Genomic DNA, 11,434 nt, shown 5'->3' with positions numbered 1-11,434 from the left:
GTGCATAATAGTAATTCAGATTCACAATGTGAATCTGAACTGTTCGAGATTTTTCATATTGTGAATGTTAAAAATTGAAATATTTACAGTTTAGATTCACAGTCTGAATCTACACTGTTCGAGGTTTTTTTATTTTTTTTTAATCTGTGTTGATGTTTATTAATAGAGTATAAAAAATTAATATTTTTGGTATAATTAGTTTTTTTTGATAAAAATAAACTTAAATATTGAAAAAACTAAGAAAATTAAGTGAGTTTTTTTCGAAAAAAAAAGTTCGTTTTTTATATATATCATCATGGATCTCTATGGAAAGAGGTCGGAAAATCGTGAACAATGGTATATCGGTTTTTTTTTTTTCGATAAAAAACTTGGCCTAAAAAAAATTTTAAATGAAAAAAAGGAAGTGAGTTTTGTTATAATCCAGTATATGTGCGTCCATTATAAAATTTTACAACCCTTCCTTTTGCCGTTGATCGCTTTAAATTCCGACGATTTGGATTGGTTCCTTGGTTCCTTGATTAATAATGGTTCTCTATTGAACTTTTCCATATATATATATATATATATATATATATATATATATATATATATATATATATATATATATATATATATATATATATATATATATAATTATAAAATTTTACAACCCTTTCTTTTGCCGTTGATCGCTTTAAATTCCGATGATTTGGATTGGTTCCTTGGTTCCTTGATTAATAATGGTTCTCTATTGAACTTTTCCATATATATATATATATATATATATATATATATATATATATATATATATATATATATATATATATATATATATGGGAAAAGTGAATATGGGGCTGTAATATACATAACTTAGGTATGGAACCGAACTAAGTGACGTCGTTTTATCAAAAGATCATTTTATCATGCTTTTCCCGTATTATGATTTCGTTCCAAACCTTTGTATCTCTTACTTGATTTTCGCTATATCCCTTTTTCACAAGAAACCAAATTCGATCGTATCCCATTATTATTCGTTGTTACTACTCTTCTCACGCAATTCTTCTTTACCTAATCAACATATACCTTCATCCCAATCATACAGTTCACATTACAGAAAACAAAATCGGCAGCTATTTAATAAGTATGTACTTATTGATTAGTCAATGACGAAACAAAATTGAAATTCGATTTGTGGTCTCCAAGAACAGGATATCAAAATTCAATTAGATTTTTCATGCACATGCTTTCAAACAGGTAATCGTAATTCTATTGGAGGTCTTTACGCACTAACTTTTAAATTTCTTTGGTGTTGTTCGTTGGGTATTAAATTGCCTTTGGTGGGTTCAAGGTATAATAAATAGTTTTTTATTAGTTTCGATTAGTGATGTCTAAGAAGAGGCTATTAAAAATTGTAATATGTTTATTAAAGTTTAAGCTTCTCATGAATAGTAAATGAATATATATGCTACTGATCACATAAAACACATACATGTAGGCATTGCATGAATTATATATACCAAATTATTTATATGAACTATAAGTTTCCTTTTCTTTGTATAGGGCACAAGTAAAATCATGAATTTTGAGGACGAAGTAGCAGACCAGCCATCTGAAACACATACAAATCAAGATACTTATGCAAATGGTTTGTTGGACTCAACATCTGAATTTGATAAAGTAAATGATGTTGATATGAATGTCGAATGCAACGAAGATGAAGGTAATGATGAAAGTATTATGGGAAAGGTTTTTGATACACCTACCGATGCATATGACTTTTATAACCAATATGCGTATTCACATGGATTTGGTATACGGATTCATTGGAAATACAAAAATAAGACAACTAATGAGCATTATAGGAAGATATATGTATGCAACAAAGAAGGTTTCAAAAGATTGAACGGTGGAAATGAGAAAAAACGACGTAGAAATGTACGGACCGGGTGCAAAGCAATGCTTCGGATTTCAAAACAAAAAGATGGGAAATGGTTTGTGGATGTTTTTAATGATACACACAATCATGAGTTGAGCCTGACGCCTACAAAGGCCATGAAGCATCGATCTCATGGGAGGTTCCACCACTCGGTTGCATGTAAATCTCTAATGGTGGAACTTGGTCAAGCCGGGTTGAAGCCTTGTCAAATTAGAAAGGCTGTTAATGCTATGAAAACTCAAAATGAATATGATGTTACTTCAAAATAATGTGCCGATGTGTTAGCCCAACAACGAAAACAATATAGAGGTAAGGAGTTCTATGGACTCATCAAACATTTGCAAGATAAAACCCTAATGGACAATGATCACTATTTTGCTGTTGATTTGTGTGATGATGGGTCTCCTAGAAATATTTTTTGGGCTGATGGAAGATCAAGAGATGCATACACTAAATTTGGAGACGTTGTTGTGTTTGATGTTACTTACATGACAAACAAGTTTAAGATGCCATTTGCTCCTTTTGTTGGTGTTAACCATCATGGCCAGTCTATACTTTTTGGTGGTGCATTACTAGAAAATGAAAAAGAAGAAACATTCGTTTGGTTATTTGAGCACTTTCTAAAATGCATGTTCAACAAATTTCCGAAGGCAATAATAACGGATCAAGACAAGGCAATGGGTAATTCAATCAAAAAAGTGTTCCCAAACACTCACCATCTCTTTTGTGCATGACATATTAAAAAGCATGAACGTGAACACCTTCAATCTTTTGTTGCCCGTTATAGTGATTTTAAAGAAACATATGGAGAATGGGTAAATAGTAACACAATCGAAGAATTTGAAACCAAGTGGGAAGTTATACGTGGTAAGTATAAATTGGACAATAATTGTTGGTTAAGTGAAATGTATAACCAACGAATACATTGGGTTAAAGCCTTCTTGAAAGATATTTTCTTGGCTGGTATGACAACAAGTGGACGAAGTGAAAGTATAAATTCATATTTTGATGGATTTGTTAATTCAAAAACCATGTTAAATGAATTTATAGTACAATATGACAAAGCAGTTGAGTGTCGAAGGGCCGCCGAAGAAGATGAAGACTTCAAGACTATGAATTCGAAGGCGATTCTTTCTACTGTTCATCCAATTGAAGCTAAAGCAGGTGAGTGTTATACTAGAAAGATATTTGAGATTTTTAAAAAAGAATGGATAGAAGCCAACAGCAATTTAACTCATGAGACTTTAAGCAAAAGTGCGGAGGAAATGAAATATCGAGTTGGGCAACTAAACACTGATAAAGCATATTGGCGAATTGTTACATTTTGTTCGTTGAATCAAGTAAATGTCACTTGTTCGTGTGCTAAGTATGAGACGCATGGGATTTTATGCAAGCATAGCTTGTATGTGTTGAAGAAGAGACATGTTGAAACACTTCCGAGTCACTATATATTACCTCGGTGGACCCTTAAGGCTAGGTACAAGGTGGGTAATGGTAGTATTGGACTCGAAGAAATCAATAATGAAAATGGGGTCAGCGATTACACTTTATGGTGTGTTCGTTCAAATTTTACTAAATTAATTGAACAAACAAGAGAATCCCCTTCAGAGATACAAAAAATCAATACGCTATTGATAAGTCTTTTAGACGATCAAATGATTCGAAGAAAACCTATAGCATTTGAGAATGTATCTCAAGGTTCTTGTGTGGGAATTACACAAGTAGATATGACACCTCAGTTATCTGTCCGAGATCCTCTTGGTCCAACTAATATGAAAGGGCGTCCTAAAAATGCAAGCAGACTTAAGTCGTCTTTAGAATTGCCGAAGAAACGAACATGCTCTTATTGCCAAAGATTGGGTCATTATGCTACTAGTTGTTCAAACAGAAAGGTTCTTATAATAATTATTTAATTTTTCATGATTTTCCTAGTCTTATAATTATATTGATTATTTATTTAATTTTTGATGTGTCAGGTTGACGAATCATTACAAGATAAACAATGACAAGGTGGTGTCGTTTTTTCTGTTTTCTATTTTGGATGGTTGCAGATTTTGGATATTATGAAGTTTATTTTATTTGTTTTGGATGGTTTCTGTTTAGAATATTAGCAATATTATTTTGGAATGAAGTCAGTTATGGAAAAAGTATGTTGCAATTATATGTTAAAATTATAATTATGTTGCTATTAATGAAGATAAGTTTGTTGGTTCTTGAATTATGCTATGTTTTCCGAAATATAAGTGCTCAACTTATTGCCTGCAACAAATTAATATAAGAAATGGTGGAACAAATTAATATAATGGCAATTACTTTATATTCCACAATAAAGGAAAGGGACAACATCAATGAAAGAGAAAAGCACGTGTCTCCTTGGGAACTTCTTGACGCCAATTTGTTATTCAATAAAGTTAACAATTGAAACATGGAATCAATTGAATTTCCAGAGTTGGTTGGGCTATTCAAACAAGAAATCAATTGCATGTTGAATTTAAGTTCACAATGATTTGGGTTTTTCTTGGATTTTCGAGTTTGTTGTGCCATCCAAGATTGTGAAAACTATATTGCAATTACCAGTAAAAAATTTGTTGTTACTGGTAAAAAGAATGAAGTACGTTGATATTATAAATAAATGTTAATAGTACCCATCTTCAATAAATGGAATAAAAATTACAAACCAAAATTCATTTGATGTATCGAAACTCTTACAATAAAGAAAGTTACATTTAGAGTAGCTAAAATATCTAACTACTTGATCAATAGAAAAGTTTGCATAAGGAATTTTCCTTTGACATAGTAGGAATCTAAAATTAAGTGACTTCTCTTGACATCTCTTTCTTAATATACATCTTATCCTTCTACTTGCACCAAAATATCTGTTGAAATTGTTTGCTAGTCGTTCATACTGACCACTTTCCATTGCTAGAAACCTTGACTTCAGAACCCATGTGTTAGGGCTTGTCTTTCTTTACTTGTAGGCTGTTAACACATAAAGGAAAGTATAATGTTATTTTCTTGTATCATGTATGTGTAGAGTAGCTAAAAGATATTTTTTTTGCTTGTCGGTAAAACAAAAAACAAGGAAAAAACTCACTTGTGTTTTGAGAAAAGAGTAAAATAATAAGATCAAATAATAAGCAAAAAGTAAACAAAAAAGAGCCTATAATTTTGGGTTTCTAATGCCACTTGTGAAGGAAAAAGCAAGGGTAAAAACAATCAAACAACATGTTTTTTTTTGTGTCGAGATTTGCATATTCAAGTTGACTTAATCATTTCTTAGTTGTTACTTCAAAAATCTGTCCAATACATTTTTTATGAGGCTAAATTTGTCCTGTCCAACATATTTTTTATATATTTAAGATTAATACAACTAACATCAGACAACATATATTTTTATATTAACATAAAAGATTACATAGACATCACACTAAACTATACCTCTTTAATATATTTAAACGTTTGATAAATGTATGTTTAAAAGAAAAATTAAGCATCTATCAAAGTAGAATTGTTGTCAAAAGAACATGAAGGCCTGAACGAAAGTGGTGCCATCATCAAGCAACAAAACCATGGATAAAACCACCTATAGAATCAAATTTGGTTAGAACCTAATATAAAAATGTAGAAAAAGATGTATCTTGAAGCAATTCGATATAGATTATACCCTTCTGCACATAATTTTGTTGACCAAACTCGATGGGCATTTCAACAAACACCTTATATGCATATCAATGGAAAACAATAACTATAAAATAAAAAATCATTATAATATTTCCAATATACAGACAAAATAAACGATACTTGAGAACTGAATGTTTATAATAACTATCACGGAAGAAGTTGTTCTAAAAATTAAAAAAAAAACCTGTTGTAAAATACCAAAAAGAGATGGATATCAATTTGGGGAAGAAAAACAACAACAAAGAAGAATCGAAGGAGAAAAGCATCAGCTTACATTGAAAATGGTGAAGACATTAAGGAAACGTTCAAACAATCAAGAAAGATATCAACTGTTTGTTTCTTGAACGACCAGTACGATTGGGATGACGGTATATGTCGATTTGGGTACAAAAGAATTGAGGGAGAAGAGCATTAACAACGAATAATAATGGGATACGATCAAATTTGGTTTCTTGTGAAACATGGATATAGCGAAAATCAAGTAAGAGATACAAAGGTTTGGAACGAAATCATAATACGGGAAAAGCATGATAAATTGATCTTTTAATAAAACGACGTCACTTAGTTCGGTTCCATACCTAAGTTATGTATATTACAGCCCCATATTCACTTTTCCCTATATATATATATATATATATATATATATATATATATATATATATATATATATATATATATATATATATATATATATATATATATATATATATATATATATATATATATATATATATATATATATATATATATATATATATATTAAACTTTTATGTAACGCCCCGATTCTCAGGTATCGATTTTAAATAATAATTTTCTTGTTTTCAAGGTCTACTCGACGAGTTGGTTGCCCTACACGTCGAGTAGCAGCGGGTTGGACCGCGTGTTTTAGTTACCTACTCGCTGAGTCCAATAAGAGACTCGATGAGTAGGAGCTGGAGGATGAAACCCTAAATTTCGGGGTTTTGCATCCTATTTAAAGGACCATTTGCCCCTTAGCCTCCCTTTGCAGCCTCTAGAGAGTTCAGCAAAGCCCTAATACGTGTGTGTGTGTGTGCTCCATTTGTGTGTGTTTCAAGCTTTGGAAGAAGATTCTTAGAAAAGGGAACTTGAAGATCAAGTAGCTAGCAGCAAGGAGCTTGTTTGGACCTGAAATCTACCTCAGATAGCACCATTTTAAGGTATCAAGTCGTGTCCTTGACCTTGTTTCCTTCTAGATCTCTTTTGGGTTGAAGATTAGGGCTTTTCATCATGTTATGAAGCTATTCTTGGGTATGAGCTAAGATCTGAAGTTGCAACTTCAGATCTGAACTCTCCTTGGTCTTTAGGTCCATAAAGCTTACAGCTTTAGCAAGTATGAACCCTTCCTTTTGAGTTAAACTCCATTTGAAGTTTAGATTTGGCATTATGAGTCATTAGAGCCTTGCATGCACGTAAAGTTTGCAACTTTACGTGATAAACGTGCATTAGGAAGCTGGATCTACAATTTGGAGCCTTAGCATGGCTTAAAATCGTCTGTATGAATAAAGGACTTAAGAGACTCGGCGAGTTGTATGAACGACTCCGCGAGTCCAATGAAGATTGTCGTAGACTTGGCGAGTTGAATGAATGACTCGGCGAGTCCGATGAAGGCTGCCGTGGGCTCGGCGAGTCAGTCTAGTGGCTCGGCGAGTAAGTCTAGTGACTCGGCGAGTCGGCGAGGGTTTTCCCAACCTTTGGACACGTATGAACTCGGTGAGTTAAAGGGAAACTCGACGAGTCAACCAAGGATTTCACGACTTCTCGAGTCCAGGGAGGACTCGACGAGTCGGTGAACTACACTCGACGAGTCGAGTCAACATGGACTGTTGACTTTGACTGTGGACTTTGACTTTGACCAAGAGTTGACCAGTTAACTTCTGAGGGTATTGTGGCAATTTGGAAATTTATGAAAAAGGGTTTTATGGTAACTATAGGTGGTGGAGTTCGTGTTGGTGATCTGGGAGTTGAGCTTTCTAGTTTCAGACGACAGTTGCGAGACGAGTTTTCCTCACTATACTCAAGGGTCTAAGGCACCAAGGCCGGCCCTTCGGATTGTTATATGGTTATGTTATGCTAGTATGATCTGTTAGATCGGTGTCCTAGAGGGTAGGATAACATTATGTGATATGTGGTATGATCTGTTAGATCGACATCCCGGTAGATGGGATGGTGTTATGTGCTATGTGGTATGATCCGCTAGATCAAGTATTGTCTATAGACTGTTATGTGATATTTGTTATATGTGCACATGTTTTTTTGGCGGTTGAGGCTTATTTGCTTTGTGCGAAAGCCAATAGACCTGGGCATTCCAACCTGTTGGTTGTGGGCCGTAAGTATTCCATCCCGAGGATGATTGGACTCATAGTATGTGGGCATTCCAACCCGTTGGTTGTGGGCCTGGGGTATTCCATCGCAAGGATGACTGGACCCACAGTATGTCGGCATTCCAACCGGATGGTTGAGGGTCTGGCCTATTCCATCCCGAGGATGACTGGCCCATAGTATGTCGGCATTCCAATAGGATGGTTGAGGGCCTGGGGTATTCCAACCGGATGGTTGACTGGACCCATAGTATGTTGTTTATGATTATATGTGTATTGTTGCAGGTATAGGTATTTTGGGGGAACTCACTAAGCTTTCGGGCTTACAGTTTCAATTTATTGTTTCAGGTAGATCAGGGGATCGTGGAAAGGCAAAGTCGTGATCGTACAACTCCTCACTTTTTATGACTTTGTTTCTGGGATACTCGGATATGATACATTTTGAAAACAAGTTTTGTAATGATTAATGGTTTTGGATATGTTTTAAAAGTTTTAAATTGCCTTGAATTTTATGGGTGTTACAAGTTGGTATCAGAGGCTTGGTTTGAGTGAATTGGAGGAACATGCGTGTGAATCCAGTCTCAAATCAAGGAAAGGTTTTCAAAATTAATTCTAAAATGGTTTTCAAAATTAATTCTAAAATGGTTTTCAAAATAAGTAAATGAGGATGCAGGATGTACGATCAGCCGGAGCCAGTAAGTAGCCCCCAAAATACCATACAGTTATTTGATTATGTGATATGTTAGAACAACATGCTAGCGCTAGGCTAGGGATCTTCAGGAATTGCATGATAGAATTGCCTGATTGTATGATGCCTGATAGCCTAGAGTTTTCCTTATATGAAATTGACATCATTACTGTAGTTGCTTAGTGTATGCATCACGACCGTACATAATTAAGATCTTATAGCCTAAGAATGTTTGATTTAGCCTTATGTTATGTTCTTATCTAATTGGGAGCTTAGGGTAGGATTGGATATTCGAAAGTCTATAGGGTCCAGCGTTATGTATGGCTAGCATACACTAGTGCTGCAGGGTTGGAGGAAGTTTCATGGATGGGTGAGTTGTGTGGGACCGGTAGGTCAGTTGTGAGACGGTTAACTTTCCTCTAGGAGTGAGGATTGAGTGATCGCTATGCTTATGTATATTGTTAGGGTGTTGTGGTGATACTTCATACAAATATGGGTAGGTGTGGAAGGTAGTATGCGCCCGTACTACTGAAAGCACATGACCCATACGCGTAGCAAGGAAGTCACAAACCCTAGGGATTAGTCGGGAGTTGGTTCCCGGTTATTTATGCGGATTTTCTAATATCTTCCTGTTATGTTTTAGAATGGCAGTTACGAGACGTTTCACGACGGGATCCAGATCAGGATCAGGACAGGGTGGTCAGGAGGTCCTAGTGGCACCTGAGATTATCGGCCAGGAGAGGCCAATGTTAACAGAGGATCAGGTCAGGGAGATCATCCGCGAGGAGGTGGTTGAGATTGTCCGGGGTCAGATTCCGGAGTTGTTCGGGACTATTAAGTCCGTTATGATGGAGTATTTTGACAACAGATATGCAGCCCTCGTTGAGACAGCTGCCGCTGCAACCACCACGGCTGTAACAGCGGCAGGAGTGGGAGCGGGGCGAGTTTTTCAGTATAGGGACTTCGATAACACGAAGCCCCCTACTTTTGATGGGACGCAGGATCCCATCAAGGCTATGAGGTGGATCTCGGATGTGGAGGGGTGTTTCTTCACCTGCTCGTGTCCTACTGACCAGAAGGTCAGGTGTGCTCTGAACCTGCTAAGGTCCGGGGGCCAAGGACTGGTGGAGACTTGCGACTGGGTCGTACACTGATGATCATAGAGCTGCTGTTACTTGGGAGCAGTTCAGGGATATGTTCCGCGCCCGTTACATTCTGCATGTCGAGCGGGAATGCTTGGCGCAAGAGTTTCTGAGTTTGAGATAGGATGGGGAGTCGGTGACGGAGATCACCCGTATGTTCACTGAGAGGGCGATGTTTTGCCTGGAGTTTGCTTCCGAGCAGGCTCAGATGACCTGTTATGTGAGCATGCTCAAGACTGACATCCGTCAGTTTGTTGCCACCCAGCGATGTGATACACTTCTGGATTTGTAGGAGGCCGCTAGACGGCGTGAGTTGGAGATTGAGCTGTATTTGAGGGAGCAGCGGCAGGCCCCAACACAGTCACAGCCGGCGCCAAAGCGGTGCAAGACCGCTGATACTAGGACTGGGGGACAGCCAGGCCGCACTTGTGGGAAGTACGGGAAGGCTCATTCAGGGATGTGCCGGACAGGGAGTGGGTGCCACCGATGTGGCAAGCAGGGCCATTTGGCCAGGAATTACAGGTAGCCGACTCCAACTTCTAGAATCAGGATTTGCTTTCATTGTGAGCAGGTGGGTCATATGAAGGCCCAGTGTCCTCTACTAGCCGCCAAGCCGGCGCAGGCTCCAGCGCCGACTACCTTGAGGATCACGGATGGGAGACCAGTCAGGGCAGAGCCTCCGAAGGCTCAGGGTCGTGCCTTCCAGCTTACAGCCGAGGAGGCCAGGGCAGCACCGGATGTGGTTGCTGGTATGTTTCTATCCTTACTCCCATTGGTTTTATATGGTGTATGCTTATCTGTTATACTTGTGATTAGGTACGTTCCTAGTGAACTCCTTACCTGCACTGGTTTTATTTGACTCGGGGGCGAGTCGGTCTTTTGTATCTCAGACATTTAGTAGGGAGTTCAGAGTGCCACTAGGCGAGCTGGAGTGTCCGTTGCGAGTTTCTATCTCCAACGAACACGGGGTTTCGGCTTCTTCGATCTACCGAGGGTGCGAGATGGAGATCTTCGGGGTACCTTTTCCAATAGACTTGATTCCGATCCCCATGGGGGATGTATGCGTGATTGTGGGGATGGACTGGCTCAGTCGTTTTGGTGCCATGATTGATTGCGAGGGTCAGCGGGTAGTGGTTCGAACCCCAAATGAGGGAGAGTTGATTATATATGGAGAGGGCACCAGATCGAGGTCAGGGTTTCGTTCAGCCGCCAGGGCTCGGCAGTATATTCAACACGGGGTGCAGGTTACCTAGCGTATGTATTGGATACGCAAGCCAGGGATCAGATTTCGGTTTTCGATGTTCCTGTGGTCAGGGCGTTTGCAGATGTGTTTCCAGAGGAGTTGACAGGGATACCTCCGGAGAGGCAGGTCGAGTTTCGGATCGACCTGGTGCCTGGTACGGCCCCTATTGCAGGAGCTGTCGTTACAGCTGCAGGAACTGATGGGCAAGCAGTTCATCCGACCTAGCAGCTCTCCATGGGGAGCATCGATTCTTTTTGTCCGGAAGAAGGACGGTTCGCACCGGATGTGCATTGATTACTGGGAGTTGAATAAGTTAACGGTGAAGAACTGTTACCCACTCCCGAGGATAGATGATCTCTTCGATCAGTTGCAGGGCGCATCTTGGTTTTCCAAGCTAGACTTGAGGTCTGGGTATCATCAGGTCAG

At 38.0% G+C, this 11,434-nt stretch overlaps 1 pseudogene; it reads left to right on the top strand.

The window, feature by feature from the left end:
* Nucleotides 1-1,554: 1,554 nt before the first annotated feature.
* On the top strand, nt 1,555-3,921 carry LOC145121602 (protein FAR1-RELATED SEQUENCE 9-like; annotated as a pseudogene).
* The last annotated feature ends 7,513 nt before the right edge of the window (nt 3,922-11,434 follow it).

Source organism: Lactuca virosa, chromosome 6 (genome assembly GCF_052849685.1).
Source record: "Lactuca virosa cultivar CGN04683 chromosome 6, Lactuca_virosa_CGN04683_v6, whole genome shotgun sequence".
Classification (NCBI taxonomy): domain Eukaryota; kingdom Viridiplantae; phylum Streptophyta; class Magnoliopsida; order Asterales; family Asteraceae; genus Lactuca; species Lactuca virosa.
Note: the sequence above shows the minus strand (reverse complement) of the source record. Positions and strands in the feature narration are given on the sequence as shown.